Raw genomic sequence first — 17529 nt, 5'->3', positions numbered from 1 at the left:
CCTCCTCGATCTGTTGTAGACGAAGTATGCCACCGATGAAGGCACGCGCCCCGACAAAGTACGCCGATTTCCCTTCACTACGTGCCTTTTGAATGGCAGGCCATAATTTAGCTCTGATCTCCTTAACAGCCTGCGGAAGATCTTCAGCAAATCGGAGGCCCTTTTCGCGTAAAAATTAGTTGTTCTTCGCCGCGGCCCAGACTGCATCCCGGTATGATCTCGATAGAAAGCGAAGTATGATGCCGCTTGGTTTTGTCATACCCGGTTGCCTCTTTCCTAGACGATGTACGATGTCATTTGCCTCCGCCAATTTTTTCTGATCTTGAGGAAGTATGGCTTGGCAGATCTGAATGGTCTCGATCTTAACATCCACAATCGATTCCGGAATTCCATAAAGTTTCAAGTTCCATCTTCTTGAGTAATTTTCCAGCTCTGTGACTCTGACTTCAAGAAGAGCGACCTCTTCTTCTTCTTTTTTCATGCATTTCTCCACATGTTAAACCCTTTTTTTCACATCCTTTCTCTGCAGGCGAAGTCGATTGTCATCTTTAGACCCTCTATTTTCACGGTATTTTCACCTACCATTTTTTCAATGGCGTCCGATCTTGTGTTGATTAGTGACGAGATATCAACAATGTCCGAGTTAGATGGAGAGCCTGCACAATCATCTCTTAGAAGAGCTTTTTTAGGTGCAGGAGGCTTACATGGTGTAGCCGGGTACGAGGGAAAATCTGCTGGCCTACCGAGTTAGTGTAGTCATGACAGCTAGACACGAGAGGGTTTGCCGAACCTGTTGCAACTGCCTGTTTAGCTGCCTTCATTACTCTCTTTTTATCCCGTGTAGACATATGGGTAATCGATTGATCACATACAGACTCTGCTCAGGATCTAAATACAGTCAGTCACTTAGCTTTTGTATTTTTTACACACGCGCTCGGTAAAACAGGAGCGGTTAGGTCGCCATCTTGGAAAAAAAAGGATGATGTTTCATTTCTTTCATCCACAATCGACTGGGTGACGTCACGTGTCACATTCAAGACACTAATAACAGAAACCCAATGCTGAAGAAAACCAGCGCTGAGGGGCCGATCACACCTGACGCGTTTTTTGCAGTGAGAGGCGCCTATTTTCAATTGGTTTCCTATGGCAGCGAGCGTTTTGCGCGCTGTTTATGCACCTGCTGCGCCTCGCGTTTTACCGCCTGCTGCGCCTCGCGTTTTTGAAGTCGCCCGACGTCATCGCGTTTTTTTCCACTGTCCAATCGAATAAGTGAGAGGCGGGCCTTCCGTTTAAGTGATGAAAGCTACAGTTGCTTGAACGCCAGGAGAGTGCGATGATAGAGGATAAACTTGTGGTGCTCTCGTGGGTTACCAGGAGCTTAACGACTTCACGAACCGTAACTACCACAATGTTAACAGAAAGTAAATAAAGGTAATAAAAGGCTGATTTGACGTTTACTTGACTGACAGGACAGCTGTTTCATTGGTTGCCTAGCAACATAAAAAACGCAGCGCACTGCTCGTTCTGTGTAATGTAAAGTGCTGTGCACCTCGCGTTTTCGAACCTGAAAAACCCCGTCAGGTGTGATCAGCCCCTGAGGCAGAACATTTTGAGGAGCGGAGAGCGGATGCTCAGTCTTCGGGTATTGAATTGAGCACTGATCTTATATCGCCATCTAGTGTTCATTTCCCGACAGAACAGCTTATCAAACAGCATTATAATAATACATTTCACGCATACCAGCGCCAAATTTACCGTGACGTGGGATGTTCATTCATTTCTTTTATCCACACTCGACAGGGTGACGTGTCACATTCAAGACACTAATAAAATAAACCCAATGTGTCGATATTATGCTGTTTGTTGTTGGTGAAATCTAAGACATTCTTTGGGCATCTGTTTGGACTCAATACAATACAGTATCCTGGGGGTTTACAGCAGAGACCCGCGGCATTTTATTCAACTCTTTTTCCCGTTTTATAGGCCTAGTTATCTCATTGTGAAGTAAAATGTTCGTATTGACTGAATTCCCCCTGACACCGGTTCCTCTCACGCATCCAGACGCATCTGCGCTCATTATGATCTCTCTTTTCCTCAGGGTAATATGCTGAATCCCCAGCTGACTGAATCCAGTAGTTTCCATGAGTGGATCCTGACATCCACTGAGAGGAACCTGTGGAGTGTGTGTGTGTCCTTCAAACATATGAAAATATGACATATGAAATCCTTCAATACTTTCAAGCACAACAGCGTGATTACTGGGTTAACCTGCGCCTTCAAGGAAAACTCGTGTAACCCTGACTTAATACATTTAAAAAAACAATAATGAAATATGAATTGTAAAACTATAAGTTATTAATACTTTTTTTTCTTTTTTTTTTTTTCTTACGTGGTCAGCATGGGCCGCATCAGCATTTGTGACGGGCCGCGGGTTGAGAACCACTGGTATAAACAGACTTACTTGTCATCAAAATACTGTATCATTTTAGCAAGGACGGCAGGGTTCACATCTCCCTGAATGCTTTGAACACGCAGATGAAGCAGACAGAGGACGACGACACACTTCAATGATGCCTGAAGTGAAAAAAATCACTAATTTCAGCACAAAACTCATTAATTAATAAATTCATGCAGAAGATGATCTGAAGGACCAGAGTGTTTAGAAAAGAAAATAATGTTTATTTATTGAATTGAAACTTACCATTTTGACTGCTTGAATTATGAGGAAGAAGATGCTTTTATTTTCAGATCTGAAGCTCTGTTGTTTCTCTTCTGATGATCAGGAGGAAATGAAGCACATATAAAAACCCGAATGTAAAGACAAATTCGATTAATCAATTAACATTGCAAACATTTGGTTAACTGTTGAGAGATTGAGTGAATGCACAGGTCAGTTCCTGAACATTTACACACTAGACCTGAATGACATTGAGATTGATCACAAAGATTAATATTTACCTGTAGCTCTTTATTAACCTTCAGTTTCACTGAAGAGCAACAATACACCGTGTTTCACTGTAGTTGTTTTTTAACCTTTGGCTGATATAAGCAGCATCAAGGCTATTTCACACGATCACGGCTGTTATTGTGTCACTTTCAGTGTCAACTTGATCAATTATTTTATGTACAGTGTGATGGATTTTTTATTTTTATTTTATTAATCATAACTAACATTTATTTTCCTTGCAGGATTAATATTTATATGCTTTTGAAACCCAAATGTCCTTTGGCCAAAGTCAGTGTGTGTGTGTCTGAATCATGTCCGAATATAACAAAAGGGGAAATGAAACCAGAGAGATAACTACATTTATAAACTCATAATTTTAAGTAAACAATAATCCAGATTTCCTTTTACCTAGTAACAGAAGGGTTTGCTGAATTATATGAAGAACCAATCATATTGTATTAAAAATTATGTATCATGTCATCTTTACCATAAACACGTTTGTATTATTTTTGCTGGTGGGATTCTCTCTGAAATTGGTCTGGTTAGGTGCAGCAACAATTATAATCACTCAAAACTCTTCAGACGAACACAGACAAAGTGATGAATCTTTCATCTCGTGCCCTTAATGCATGGACAAAACAAGTTTATTTAGGTGCAAGACATACAGTGATTTGAAAATATGCAGATATCATTATTGACATTAAATAGTTTTTTTTAAGACACACAATTTTGATTTAACATCTCACTGCCAGCATCTTCACACTTATAGCATTTAATTTGACTATTTTCCTTCACACAACGATAGAGAGGCACTAGATTATTAATCTTTGCAAACTGATCTCTGACACCAGTCCAGTCTTTGCGCCAGATCTCTTGGAAAACTAAAGCCTTAATCCCAGTTCTCTGTGTGTTTAGCCAGTTTGAAAAGTCATACAAAATAGTGTCAGCTTTATCGTTAAAGTCCCACTCCGATCATATTTTGAGCTATTTTTAAACATTCTCAGTGGTCTTTAAATGATGATTATGCCGTTTTTAGCCAAAATCACAAAACCTGTGCCGTTTTCTGGGACTTCGCTTCAGCAGAGCAGCAGTAGCTCATTAGCAATTCGCCTCTGCGTTGTGGGCGGAGCCGTTGGCTGAAGCGAGATACATAGGCAGCAACAGCCTCTTTCTGTCTTTCTTTCTTTCTGTCAACACAGAAAACATTCCATCACTGGATAGTTTTTTTCGTTTAATTAAAGTGTTGTTTTATGTCAGCTGAATGTCCGGAACGCTTTTCAGAGAAGATAAGGCAACTTTTTTAGCACAATTCACACCCAGCGGCAATTCAGAAAAAGAAAAAAAAATCTCCGAATGCTCCACATGAAACTTTGGTCTTCCGACCTTTTACCGCCGTGTCGATTTATTTTGATTAATATGTGCGAGGGAGAGAGAGCAAGACAGCGCTTAGTTTGGAGACGGTGAGGTCTTGTTTACATTTTCGCCTGGCTCCGAAGACAGAGAGTGCGCGCGCGCGCGTCCGGGTCTCTCTCTCTGCTCATTCTTTCAGTTATAAACATGTCCTGTCACAAGCGCAGCAGTTCATCTACATTACTCACCGATCAAATAAGACTTTGGCGGGACAAAAATTCACTTTGGCGGGCGCTAAAACAAGTTCAATGCAGGAAAATTCATGCGTGAATTTAACTGAGTAGTACATGACCATGCACTCGCACAAATGCGACCACATAAAATTTTAACTCGCACATTCTCAAAAAATGGTCGCAGTCTGGAACCCTGGAACGTAATCCATTCATCTCTCACAGCAACATGTTTTGGTAAAGCATGAAAGCTAATACCAATATCTCTCCTCTTAGCATTGCAACCCGCTACCGCACATAGGTATTGATCCGCCATCGTCTTCTCTACTCCTCAGAACCTGACCGGGCGGGCGGGCGACCGGGCGGGCCCCGCCCAGTGGAGTTACTACGTCACAACTCCAGTCTATTTTAGCCGGCATTTTAGCGTCTGCTACTGATTCACAGCCATTTGAATGCAGAAATACTCAGAAATACAACTTTGAGCTTATTTTTCTCAAGATATGTCCTCTAGCATAAGAAAAATGCCACAAGAACATGTTAACACCTAGAAAAACATGATTTTCATCGGAGTGGGTCTTTAATGCACTTTTCTATGCAAGGTGAGTAGTAAGTATACAAAACAACACACTGATCATCATTTGGCATTCTCAAAATTTTGTCCAGAGGACATGTATTTGTGGCATCTACAGGATAGATAGGAATATATTCAGAATGCAATGTTTTTCCAGAAGAACTGGCCATTTGGATCCAGCTCGGCTTTGCAGCAGCGAGACTGAATAAGTCTTGTGTGACTTCACAAAGCCGTCGCTGACCATTAGTCTTCATTGAAGGCACTTTCCATTTCGTTCATGTTGAAAACCGAATCAAGACTGAACTGTTTTGTACACTGTTGATATGGGACCCTGATGACTACAGAATACTGATAAGGCCTGTCATGGTTGCTTGACTGTAACCTAGAAGACAAAAATCACAAATATTGCAGTTTTCAAAAACTAAAACTTGTTTCTGAGACAGAATCAATAACATTTTTCCTTGCTTATGCACTGTGGCAAGCAGTGCGGGGCCGAGAGCCGTGGGAACAGAGCTGGGCCAGCGGTGCGATTGCTTATGAGCGTCACCTGCTCGCCACATCGACCTTGATATGCCCGATATCACAGTCCCGTCCTCACTCCCGCAGAAACGGTTTACTGCATTCATTATGTCGGTGTAAAATCACAGCTGTCAATCATGACATCACATTTCCGTTTTTATTCCACCAAATAACTAAAACCATTCTTATTTAAACAAAATAAAGAAAGTAAAAAACACTTACAGTACATGCACTAACATACACCAGCATGTTAAAAACTACATAAAATGACAAAATATCTTTGGAAAGAATGTATTTGAAGTGTAATTTGATTGCTTAGTTTCCATCGCGTCCATTAGATTTCATGGGGTGGGCTGGTTTATGACCTATACTGGGACCAGCCACCTGGGGCCGATCAAGATGCTTTGGTTTCACTCTTCAGGACTTGTGCGGCACGCTTGTTCACCACTCACCATGTGTTGGAGGAGTTAGAGGGTCGTCCACCCAGGGCTATCCAGCACCACCACCAGACATTGTGGATTGTGGAGGAGTTCGTCCAGCTGATGGGGAACTGGATGGCAGTGTGTTTTGGGTTATGATATGACAGTGACAAGAAGCGAACTGGGAGAGAGAGGGGGACGTGATCGGAAAAGGTCCACGAGCCTGGACTCGAACTCAGGTCGCCCGAAGCGCAAGGGCGCTACATGTCGGCGCTCTACCCACGAGGCTATCGGAACCGACACGTCGTGTTTTATGTTTGTGTGGTAGTGTTTGTGTGGTTGTGAGTTTGTTTATTTTTGGATTAAAGTTTTATGTTAAACATTTGCCGGTTCCCGCTTGCCTTTAACTTTGCTACATGCACATTCAGCATTAACACATTTCACTTATTTTACTGTAATTGTGCAAATATTGACTTACTTGTCATCAAAATACTGGATAATTTTAACAAGAACGTTAGTGTTCACTTGCTCCTGATCGCACTGAATACACAGATGAAGCAGGCAGAACATGAACATCCTCAGTGCGCCTGACGCCTAAAGTTAAAACAACAAACCTGATAAAAAAATAAAAAAAATAATAAAAAAACACAAGCAACAAAACAAAAAAAGCCATGATGAAAATACTTACCATAATGAATTTTACAGAAGAAGGGAGACGCTTCTGAGCTCTTCAGAGAAGATGTGTTTGGTCTCGTCTGACTCAGAGAATATTCTTTCTGTGATCAGCCATATGCAAATAAACTACTTGCAATCTTTAACAAAGCAGGCTGTGTGAATGTTCAAAAAAGTGTTTCACATTTGCATATAATTCAGTCCATATCAGTTATAGTCTGCAAATATTATAGTCTCCTCTCTACTGCAGTCCTGCAGAGGAATGGTCCATCAGAAAGTCCAACACAATTGGATTAGTAAATATACAAGTAACAATTATGGATTTCTTCAAGACTTCATACAGAAAGATACAGAACATGCCAATTTTAGCTAATTTAACAGTGAAGCAACAGAAGTTGTTTTGATTTCTTTAGTGTTGTGACAGAATTTACTTTGTAACCTGAAAGAATGTTCGTTAGTTCAGATGTGTGTTAAGGTTATTTTGTCTGATATACGAGTGTGTCCTGTCTAGATCAAACTTGCATGACTATCTGACTGGCTTTCACACTCTGTCATCTCTTCTGAAATTACCGTCTTTTCTGAGACGAGTTTGGGAAAGATTACAAATAACCCTTCCTTAACACACGCGTGTGCATCAAACAACAAAACCGAATGCAACAGATTTCACTTTAGGTGGATTATGACATTTCTCTGTGTGATTTACTCTCTAATATGACCAAACTGATACTGTACCTCTTTTTAGGATTTTATTATAGAATGAAATCATCCACAGAACATGATATAATGACAGCAGGGATTGGCTGCATTGCCCGTCATGAGACTAAAATGTATGATATTATTCACTGTAAACCTCACGTGTGCTGTAGCTCCGAAGTAAAAGCATGTTACAGAAATTATGAACAATTATGACAAAATATCTCTATTCTATTCCTTTTTCCTGATGACATGTAGGACTGATAATCTTATCCATTCAAGTGAACATTGTACTAATTATAAAAATGTTTATGTGTTACGTTTATGTACACCATTAACTTAAATTCTTGGCTTAACATACAGTTGTTAACACCAAGGAGAGTGAATATCTATCAAATTAGTTATGTTCTGGTTTTTATTTGTCACAGAACTCTGTATTTGGATTTGTTTATTAATTATTCTGAAATGAAATCAACACACAACAATTATTAAGCAAATATAATTATTTTTTTTATCAAGCAATATTCAGTAAATATTACAAGAGAGTTACCATCTAAATACAGTATAAGCACACTGATTTAAATAAGTTTTCTAAACAATTTTCCCTCTCAGTTTTTTCATTTCCGAATTTCTGATTTAAAGTGTAATATGAAGATACATATTAATGAAAGTACATTTTAAACTCCCCATTTTTCACACTAAAATGATTCTGCCCATTATCACTCTTGTGACTGTAAGCCTCTGCTTTTCCACCACAGACTGAAGCCGCCTTGAACTAATGCACTGAGATCCAGTCACACGAAGAAGTGATGATATTTTTTTTTAGTAAAGAATAACATTAATAATAAAGCAATGAATGGTAAAATACATTTGTAAGTAATAATCAGTTTTTAATAGTAAGTATCAAAGGGGTAATAAATCAGTCTACATATATATATGTATACGTGTGTGTTTAGCTCAAATGAGGAACTGGTCATCAATCATGAGCTTTGCATATACACACACACTTAAGTCCTCCTGGACTTTTAAGCAATATCCTCATACACATTATCATTTTTGTTAGTATTAGCAGGTGAGTAAAAACCATGTTTCTTAAAACCAGTAGTACAAATACAAATAGTAATACGTATAAAGAAATACAGCAGGAGTATAGTGGCGATAATTAAAGCAAAACAGGCACCCAAATCTTTAAGAGGATTCCAAAGAGATTTACCAATCATATTTCCAACCCAAGAAAAGAAATCAGTATCAGTAGAAGGCTCACTACTGTTTTCAATTTCATCCCTTAACCGAGTCATATGTTCGATCACATCAGTCATGTTATGGTCTATATCTGGGATATACGTACAGCATTGATCTCCGATTACAGCGCAGACGCCTCCATCTTTTGCTAGGAGATAATCTAAAGCCGCTCGGTTCTGTAAGGCCACTAATCTCAGACTTTTCATTTGATCAGTCAGTAAATTAAATCCTTCAATAGCATAATTAGCAAAAGATTCCAATTCCATGCTAATATTATCAATGATATATGCATTCTGCACTGTTCCATACCAAGGAAAAAAGCCTCCCACAGTTTTCCAATGTGAAGAGATTCTAAGATGCGGTTTGTATGTTCCACGTTTTTGTCTAGTGAACTTCTTATTTACAATTTGATCATTTGGGGGAATGAAGGTCAGTGAGGTTGAGAGATAGCCAATATAACAACACCCTGACCATTGCGCTGGTAACCATGAGTAAGCGTTGTTCCCGCAAATCCAGAATTTATTTTTCAACAATCCATACTGTTCTTGTGAGGTTGGAATGATTGAATCGGTGTAAACTGAGAAATTTCCAAACCCATCATTGGTAATTAAAATATAACTTATAGATTTTGTCATTGACCACATATTTCCAGAGGAGTTTGTTGGACCCCAGAAAGAATTATTATTTACATATCGATTGGCACAACGTGAATGTCCAATCCACTTATATTTAATTCCAGAATTTTGACACACACACACTGGAGCTATAAATTTTGGGTTAACATAAACTTGAATAGCTTTAGGCATGGTGTCGTCTCTATTAGCTTTAACGTGTGCGTTTGCTGGAACAGAGTCATGGGGGTGTATATACTCACAAGTTGAAGCACATTCTTTAAAAATATCAATGTCAATACCGAGTGTGATCAGTTTATGACTAATTTTAGACAACAAAGTTGAACAAGGAACTTTTGGAAGATAATAAGTCATTGCCTGTAACCACATTAAACATTTGAATTCAATCTCTTGAACGGACACTGGTTGAACTCTGAATGGTTTGTCTGTAGAATATGGAGAGTTTGCACATACATAACATTCAGAATACCCTTCATGTACAGCAGTGTAGTTGAGCAATCTCCACCACAGATTGTCCTGGTGTCCTGCCTGAATGGCAGTTAAAGGATGGGAATGTTTGAAGACTTGGATCAGCCCTTCGTCATTAGATTGACCTGTAGTGACGAGGAATATAATGATGGTAATGATACAAAAGTAACCCATTTTCTTCAAGTATTGGGAACGAGGTGCATACACACGTATTGATAGATGTCGTTCAGATCACAGTCACAATGTGGAAATTTATCACAAAACCTGTACCGTGAGTGGGGTTTCAAAAGAGGATTTCTTGGCAGTGGATGAATTCTGTTGAGGATGAGGTGTCCTGGTCCTGGAGTAAAGCAGTGAGATGGGACGTACCACACCCCAACTACTGCCGATGAGGTGTCAGGTTCAAAAGAAGGAAGAGAAGGCTTTGCAATGGACCTGGCACCCAATATTGCAAGGATACGAGGATCATCTAAGAAAAGTTGATGAATGGCACTTCTCCAATGCTAACCATCAGGTGTCACTCAGAACATAGAACAGAACAACGTATTCAGCACAGTCTCCAGACAGCATCTATTATTCCTATGGAGTATATAGAGGTAGATATAGAGGATAGAGAACACATGGAGATACACTAAATGAAACAACAGCATTAAACACAATATCATCTTTCCCAAAAAAAAAAAAAAAAAAACGCCTTATGTCAATTAGCAAAAATCATAGCAGCACTGATCTAAACATTGTCCTCGTATGTCAAAGTTAATCACATTTTAATTAGGGTTAGATCCATAGAGTCAAGTCTGGGTCAATTTCAACAAGTACCAACAAGTACAAGTAATTGCAACAATAACCTTTCAGAGAACAGTTCTAAAGGAACCTTTTTTTTTTTTTTTTTTCGTGAAGAATATTTTAATAATCTGAAGAACCATTTTCCACTAAAGGATCCTTTTGAGGAATGGAAAGATTCCATGGATGATAAAGGTTCTTCATGGAACCATCAGTGCCAATAAAGAATCTTTATTATTAAGAGTAAATGACTACTTCTAACACACATTGAATGAAAAACAGGGTGATCGTGTTAAGTATTAAAATATGAATATTACTGACCATTGATGCTGAAGGTCCAGGGATGATGTGTGAGTCTTCTTCAGATGCAAGAGTGAAGATGTAAGTGAGGTATAGATGCTATTTATAGTCCTGGACCCTGGACTCTAAAAGTATCCACATAACCACTCTCTCTTTTACAGAAGTCTTTGGCAGGGTTTAAGCTTCTCCTTGTGTGAGTAATTCACCCCCCACCCAAATGTCAAATGGCCAAATACAAACATACTTTTGAGGGCAAATCAGCTAAATTTGCCACCTTCATACTAAAGAATGTCTTTACTTATTAAGCAAACCACCGGTCAACATGTTTCATTCGTTTCTCTTTTGAGAATGTGAATGTCTATTACAATGAATTATATTATTTCTAATCTCGGAGCCGAAGATACAAAAGCTCATCTGAGCCGCTTGTTCAACTGACATTTAATTGAAAATTTTTTTTTTCGTTTTTTTTTTTTTTTTAACTTTTAAACTTCTGGAATTTTTTGTTTGTTTTGTTTGTTGTAAAAATTGTTACAACGAGCTTCTGGCAACATTGTAAGAGACTTTTGTCTTTAATGACACAGTGGGCTCCACAGTCACATATACTGGCACCTTTGGTAAATATGAGCAAAACTGTGAAAATTTGTTTTTGCGATTTCTCTTCTTAGTCTTTCATTAAAAAAATTCACAGAAATCTAACCTTTAATTAAAGTCAAATTCTTATCATAAAACAAATACAAATATTGTATATTGTGTTATTGTATATTCATATGGTGTGTTATTATGTCCATCTTATTATGTAATCAGGAACACTTAAGTGATGAGTCATGACTTCCTGTGTCATTGAGCTCTAAATATGAAGTGACACACAGGCCAAACTCAGGTGTGTGTGTGTGTGTGTGTGTGTGTGTGTGTGTGTGTGTGTGTGTGTGTGTGTGTGTGTGTGTGTGTGTGTGTGTGTAATAACAATTGTATCAAAAGTGTGTGTGTGCAATAACAATTGTAGCAAAAAATAACATTATGATGTCCAGAAATCAATTTAATTAGTACACTGAATTTAATGTATCGACGCAGAACTCGTTTAATATGTTAGTTTCATTCTTACATCTACTGCATATATATACATATATACTGTATATATTGTTAGTCCTGATATTCTTCATGTTAGTGAATAAATACATAGATCCGCAATCAGGGTTTGTATTTCCTATAATGATCTGGTGCTAGAACTTTTGTTAAGTGTGTCCGAGGTTCCGGGTTTTAATCCGTCCTCCTATATATATTTTTTTCCTCATTAAAATCAAAGATGTTCATCAGTGATTGTATATCAAGAGCAGGGACACGTTTGTGTAAATTTTGTTTTGTGATTTCACTGGAAGGAAGACGAAGAAGTGTGCCTGAGCCACAAGAGAACACAGTATCCACACCACTGATAACAGCGGCAACAAACACTCGGCATGATTTCAAAAACAACACATTCCAGCGCCAGATCACATCTGATTTAAGACAAATTAATGTCTCAAACTTATGTTTGATTTGCATTAGGTATATCCAACCTGGTCTCACAGGATTCCGTGAAATGTCCACGGGCCCTTAACTCAAAATCCGTGGAGCCATCACGGAATCGCCCCAAATTCCGTGATGCGGCCACGGATATTACTCCAATGCAAGTCAATGACACTGACCTTCCGTGGTCCACACACGGATACCCGTTTCAATGACGGAGTACAGATCTCACTCAATCGACGTGCTTTCTCATTTGGAAACGCAACATTTGAAGTATTTGTGAACTTTTCCAACATCAAATGCCATAATGACGTTAACCTGACTGTTATTGAAGCTATTGCATTGTCCTGTCATCATAAAATTTCGGTTTGTTTCAGTTAGCCTAACCAAAGTCCCGTGATGGCACCACGGACCTCAACAACCTGACCTCACTCATGGACGTTGTTGTAATGTTGCTGGCTTGTTTAGGAACTTATAAGCTTTAGGTCGACTGTGTTGCAATGGCATGTAATTAACTTGACATTTTGTCTCGTCCTGTCATCATAAAATCCAGTTTGATGGCGTTTTACACCTATTGCTCGCTTGGCTATAGTCAGATCTAAAATCTGTGATAGGAGCACGGAGTGAGTCTGTGGTGAGACCACGGATAACTCCAACGCGCAAGTCAATGACACTCATCTTCCGTGGTCCACACACGGATACCCGTTTCAATGACAGAGAACAGATCTCACTCAATGGACGTGCTTTCTCATTTGGAAACACAACATTTTAAGTATTTATTTATTTTCCAACACCAAATACCATAAAGACTTTAACCTCTCTGTTATTGTAGCTATTGCATTGTCCAGCCATCATAAAAATTCAGTCTGATTCTGTTAGCCAAACTGAAGTCCCGTGATGGCACCACGGACCTCAACAACCTGACCTCACTCACTGGATGGTGTGATGTTGCTCACTTGTTTAGACACTTGAAAGCTTTATGTCGACTGTGTTGCAATTTTGTCTTGTCCTGTCATCATAAAATCCAGTTTGATGGCGTTTTACACCTATTGCTCGCTTGGCTATATAGTCAGATCTAAAATCTGTGATAGGAGCACGGATTGAGTCTGTGGTGAGACCACGGATAACTCCAACGTTCGTGATATGGTCACGTAATTTAATCTATTGATTCGTGCCACGGACACGTTTATTTCGTAATTTTTCGTCTTTCGTGATTACAGCTCGATTATTTCTGCCTGTCGGCTGCAGCAGAGAAGCTGTTTAATCAACATTTATTCACGAGATCTTATCGTGGTTTATGTATTTTTTTTAATGTTATTATTTCGGTCTTATTGCCAGGGAAGCTGGATTGTTTTGCTGTTTATTGATATTTTTAAAATGATATTTTATTAGTAGGAAATCGCGCTGAAGAAGTCTCGTTCCGAACACATCGCGATATTTGGCATCAGTTCACGTGTGTCAGCTGTTGGTAAGTAACCTAGTAAATAAATACCTAAATACGCTGTCCTAATAATGTGTGATATAATGTCTTTTCTGTTTGTCGATATTAATCTGCCAAATATATCTGCCATTTCCACGGAGACTTTGCGTTTCATTGCTTTCTAATTCAAAATATAGGATTAAACACTGCCTGTCACGTGACGTGCTATAGGCTTAGATATTCATATCAGATTAAAAATAGTACAATTAGTTCCAAAGTTTTATTTGTAGTAGAAGCACAGTAAAAATAACACTTACCATGCTTTTACCACAGTAACATTAGTTTAACTGTGATAAGTGTAGTAAAAAGACAGTAATCACAAAACTTACCATGCTTTTACCACACTTTTGGTAGTTTTAATGTGATACTTATTGTAAATGCACAGTAACCACAACAATTACCATGCTTTTACCACAGTAACCCTAGTTTTACTGTGATATGGTGTGGTAAAAGGACAGTAACCACAAAACTTACCATGCTTTTACCTCTGTATTGATAGTTTTAAAGTGATATTTGTTGTAAATGCATATTAACCACAACACTTGCCATGCTTTTAACGCTTTATAATGTAACATCCAATATTTGTAAGGTAAATCAGTACTTTTTCCTTTAAATAATCCTATATATTATACATAATTATATTTTCTTTTCTCTTTTTTCAGCTGAAAAGACCTAAAGGGCCTTTCGGACTCAGTCAGCCCATTATTGTTTGAGGAGAAGTAAACGGAGGAGACGGAAAGCTGCAAAGGCAAATATTCACGATGGTATGTATGTGTTGGTTTTAACCCTAAATCAAACATTTTATCAAGCATTTGTTGTTTCTTAAAACTTTTCTCACAAAACCCATAGCCCAATCAGTACAAACATAGTCTGAAAGTCTTAATAATTCACAAGATTTAACAAGTTGTCAAATTCGTACGATACTCGTACATATTTGTATACTCGTACACAATCCTGCAGCTTTTACTCCTAGTGCTGTCATTGGCTACTGCCTCAATTCCTGTACATATTTATCGCGATATTTGTAAATCAGTTGCGCCACTTCTTGGAAAGTTGTCGGATATCACACACACTGTGTTCATGTTCCAGTGATACATGATGTCTCTCCACACCTCATAACCTACCTCTGTTTGCAAGAGTGGAAAAGCTTATCTGACTTGTCACATGACATCAGATACTCGATTATTTTGTCATAATCAGAATGTTACACTGCTGATAATCGAGTATTCTTCAGATACTCGATTATTTTGTCATAATCAGAATGTTACACTGCTGATAACTGTCCCGTTTGCATGTAAATCATTTTCATATGATTATTGCTTGCTATTAAAGACATACTTTTATTCATAGAAATGCCCACATATCAGTGAACTTATAACATAAAAATGCTTTTAACATTTAATTATGCAACACTCTTTACAGAAAACATATCCCACAGTTATGGATAAACTCACAACGTCATCATCAAGTGCTGTGCTGGGCACATTGGGCAACAAGTGTCCTCCAACGTATTCGATCCGTGGCCAAGTTCTCCACATCTTCCCATGGGACACTGACATTCTTCAGGTCTTCATGAAACATCTGTCTCTGTGTCTTCCTTGGTCTTCCCTGTCTCCTGCATCCTCCTGGTGGTGTCCACTTCATCACTGTGTTTGGGTGTTGTTGTTTGGGCATTTGTAGGATGTGTCCAGCGAGGTGCACCCTTTGCTCTGTCACAGTTTCTGAAAGTCTTCATGTGGAGTCCCACTCCTCCTCATGATCTCTTTGATATATGCAGAACCAATATTGAAAATAGTGATTTATCTTTTTCCATATTGTTAAAGCATTTTGTTTTCTCTTTTCAGCTTCATAAACTGTACTTGATTTCTGCCTAATGCCTTTATAAAAAAGGGTCAGTGCTCATCAGGTGTTTTGCTAAAGGACATATTTATTGCATAGTTACAATAAAAGTGACCAATAATCACAAGGATATAGAATGAAAGTTGAGAATGTAAAATGTTGTGCTTATGTTTTTGCCTATTTGTTCTTTAAAGCGACGAAACAAATGTATTTTCACATAACAAAGTTGAATCTCATATTTTGGTTTGTAAATATATAACTTCATCATAGCAATTTTTTGAACGTTAATGTATGTCACTATAATAGATTGCCCCTGTATCTGGATATTTTAAATTAACTGATTTCTATACTGTTGTGCAGTAGTTTTGGCGCTACATTTGTCTTTAAACAGTTTGACATTAAATATTGGAATAAGCTTTCAAAATTGTGTCCTTTCATTGTGCTTTTGTTACATTTATTTGAATATAATTGATATATCTTTGACTATACATACACTGTAAATGTTAGAAGCACTTTAGTAGGCCTACATGCAATTATCTTTAATTAAAATACTGCAAAACTACTCCTGCTGTAGGCCTTTGCTTAGAAAAAAGTTTCTCTTTCAAATGTATTTATGCATCAGTCTAATCAAATAAGCAAATTTGTGTCATTGATCATGTGAACTCGTTTTTGGACGGTAACCACACAAAGAGTCTTTTGTTTTTAAATATGAGTTTTATAATTTAATTAGAAATAATACATGTTTAACAGCCTTAATTAAATATTTAAGGTATCTATCCCTGCAGCCGGAACCAGAAGAGATCTGTCATCATTTGCCATAAATGGGCATGTAAGTGTGACGCATTTATTCAGCTGGGTTTGTATTGGCTGTGACTTTATCGCAGAACTCGCTGTGATTGGACAATCGTTTAACCCATATAAACTGGCGCTTCATGTTACAAAGTATGGTTTGGTGTTATTATTACATTAGTTATACATTAAGCTAACTATAAAGTGTCTCTATAATGTGAGAAATTACTCCTTTACCGAGATCCTAACCCTAACCCTAAGCATGTCTGCACATTTCAATGAACTACAGAACAATGCTTCCTGTTCCACTGATAGAATGACAGAGATATGTGGGTAATGTAGTATAAAACGTTTAGTAATAAAACAATAAATGTTAAATAAATTATATATTTAATGGACAACTGGATATCTTCATTGCGCAAACCTTTATGACATATATGAGGGACAGGCTGAAATTTGATATTTTACTGTGAGCACTTTAAAAATAACCTTTATGCCAGCTTTCCATATATATCTGAAAACTGTGGCCAACATTATTTATTATACATAGCATAAGCAGTCGTCCTGCCGATTTTCTCTTTGATACACTAACCGGACTTCGAGTTACAGCCATTTGAAATGTGCATTTGTTTGCTCTTCTGGGGGCCATTGCTGGGCCATACAATCTACACAGATCTACACACACTATTACTATTACACAAGGGTAATGCACCATTCAGTAAAACAACAAAAAAACAGTGCCAACATTTCCTTTTCACCCCCCCCCCCTCTGATTGCTGCTTATATGCCTGACATCAGTGATATATGCTTTCATTCAAAAAGCAGTTGTAGATGTGCTAGAATGATCAACATGGATCATCTTCAATTAAGCGTTAAGTATTTATAGCAAGATAGCCCACTGCAGCCTCTTGTTATTCACATAGCTTCCTTTTATTTCACTGCAAACTGGCATACATGCAAGTATGTGCAACTTTTGTTGCATTGTTGTCCCAAATATCATTAACCAGATCTACATTTTTTTATGTCCCAAGTAAAAGAATCATGGTCATTAATTATATGTAGTAATTTATAAGTTATTAATTATATGTAGGC

General features: G+C 38.0%; 1 protein-coding gene and 2 long non-coding RNA genes across 4 annotated transcripts in view; 2 read left to right on the top strand and 1 right to left on the bottom strand.

Moving 5' to 3' along the window:
- LOC309505882 (thyroglobulin-like) overlaps window positions 1–17529 on the top strand; it is a gene marked incomplete at both ends in the record, with an annotated part of 133452 nt that overhangs the window by 20554 nt on the left and 95369 nt on the right. The gene's annotated exons all lie outside the window — the stretch shown is intronic.
- LOC309506516 lies at window positions 5258–6811 on the bottom strand. The gene is made up of 3 exons (XR_014208825.1): window positions 6725–6811; window positions 6515–6630; window positions 5258–5480 (listed from the first exon to the last, which is right to left on the bottom strand). It is a non-coding gene; the product is annotated as an uncharacterized lncRNA (long non-coding RNA).
- Window positions 12378–15958, top strand: LOC309505524. Of its 2 annotated transcripts, XR_014208473.1 has the most exons (4): window positions 12378–12775; window positions 12815–13797; window positions 14472–14573; window positions 15232–15958. It is a non-coding gene; the product is annotated as an uncharacterized lncRNA (long non-coding RNA). The 2 variants fall into 2 exon arrangements; XR_014208474.1 differs by lacking the exon at window positions 12378–12775 and having other exon boundaries at window positions 12787–13797; window positions 15232–15955.

This window comes from Leuciscus leuciscus (genome assembly GCF_965113295.1).
Source record: "Leuciscus leuciscus genome assembly, chromosome: 9".
NCBI lineage: Eukaryota > Metazoa > Chordata > Actinopteri > Cypriniformes > Leuciscidae > Leuciscus > Leuciscus leuciscus.
Note: the sequence above shows the minus strand (reverse complement) of the source record. Positions and strands in the feature narration are given on the sequence as shown.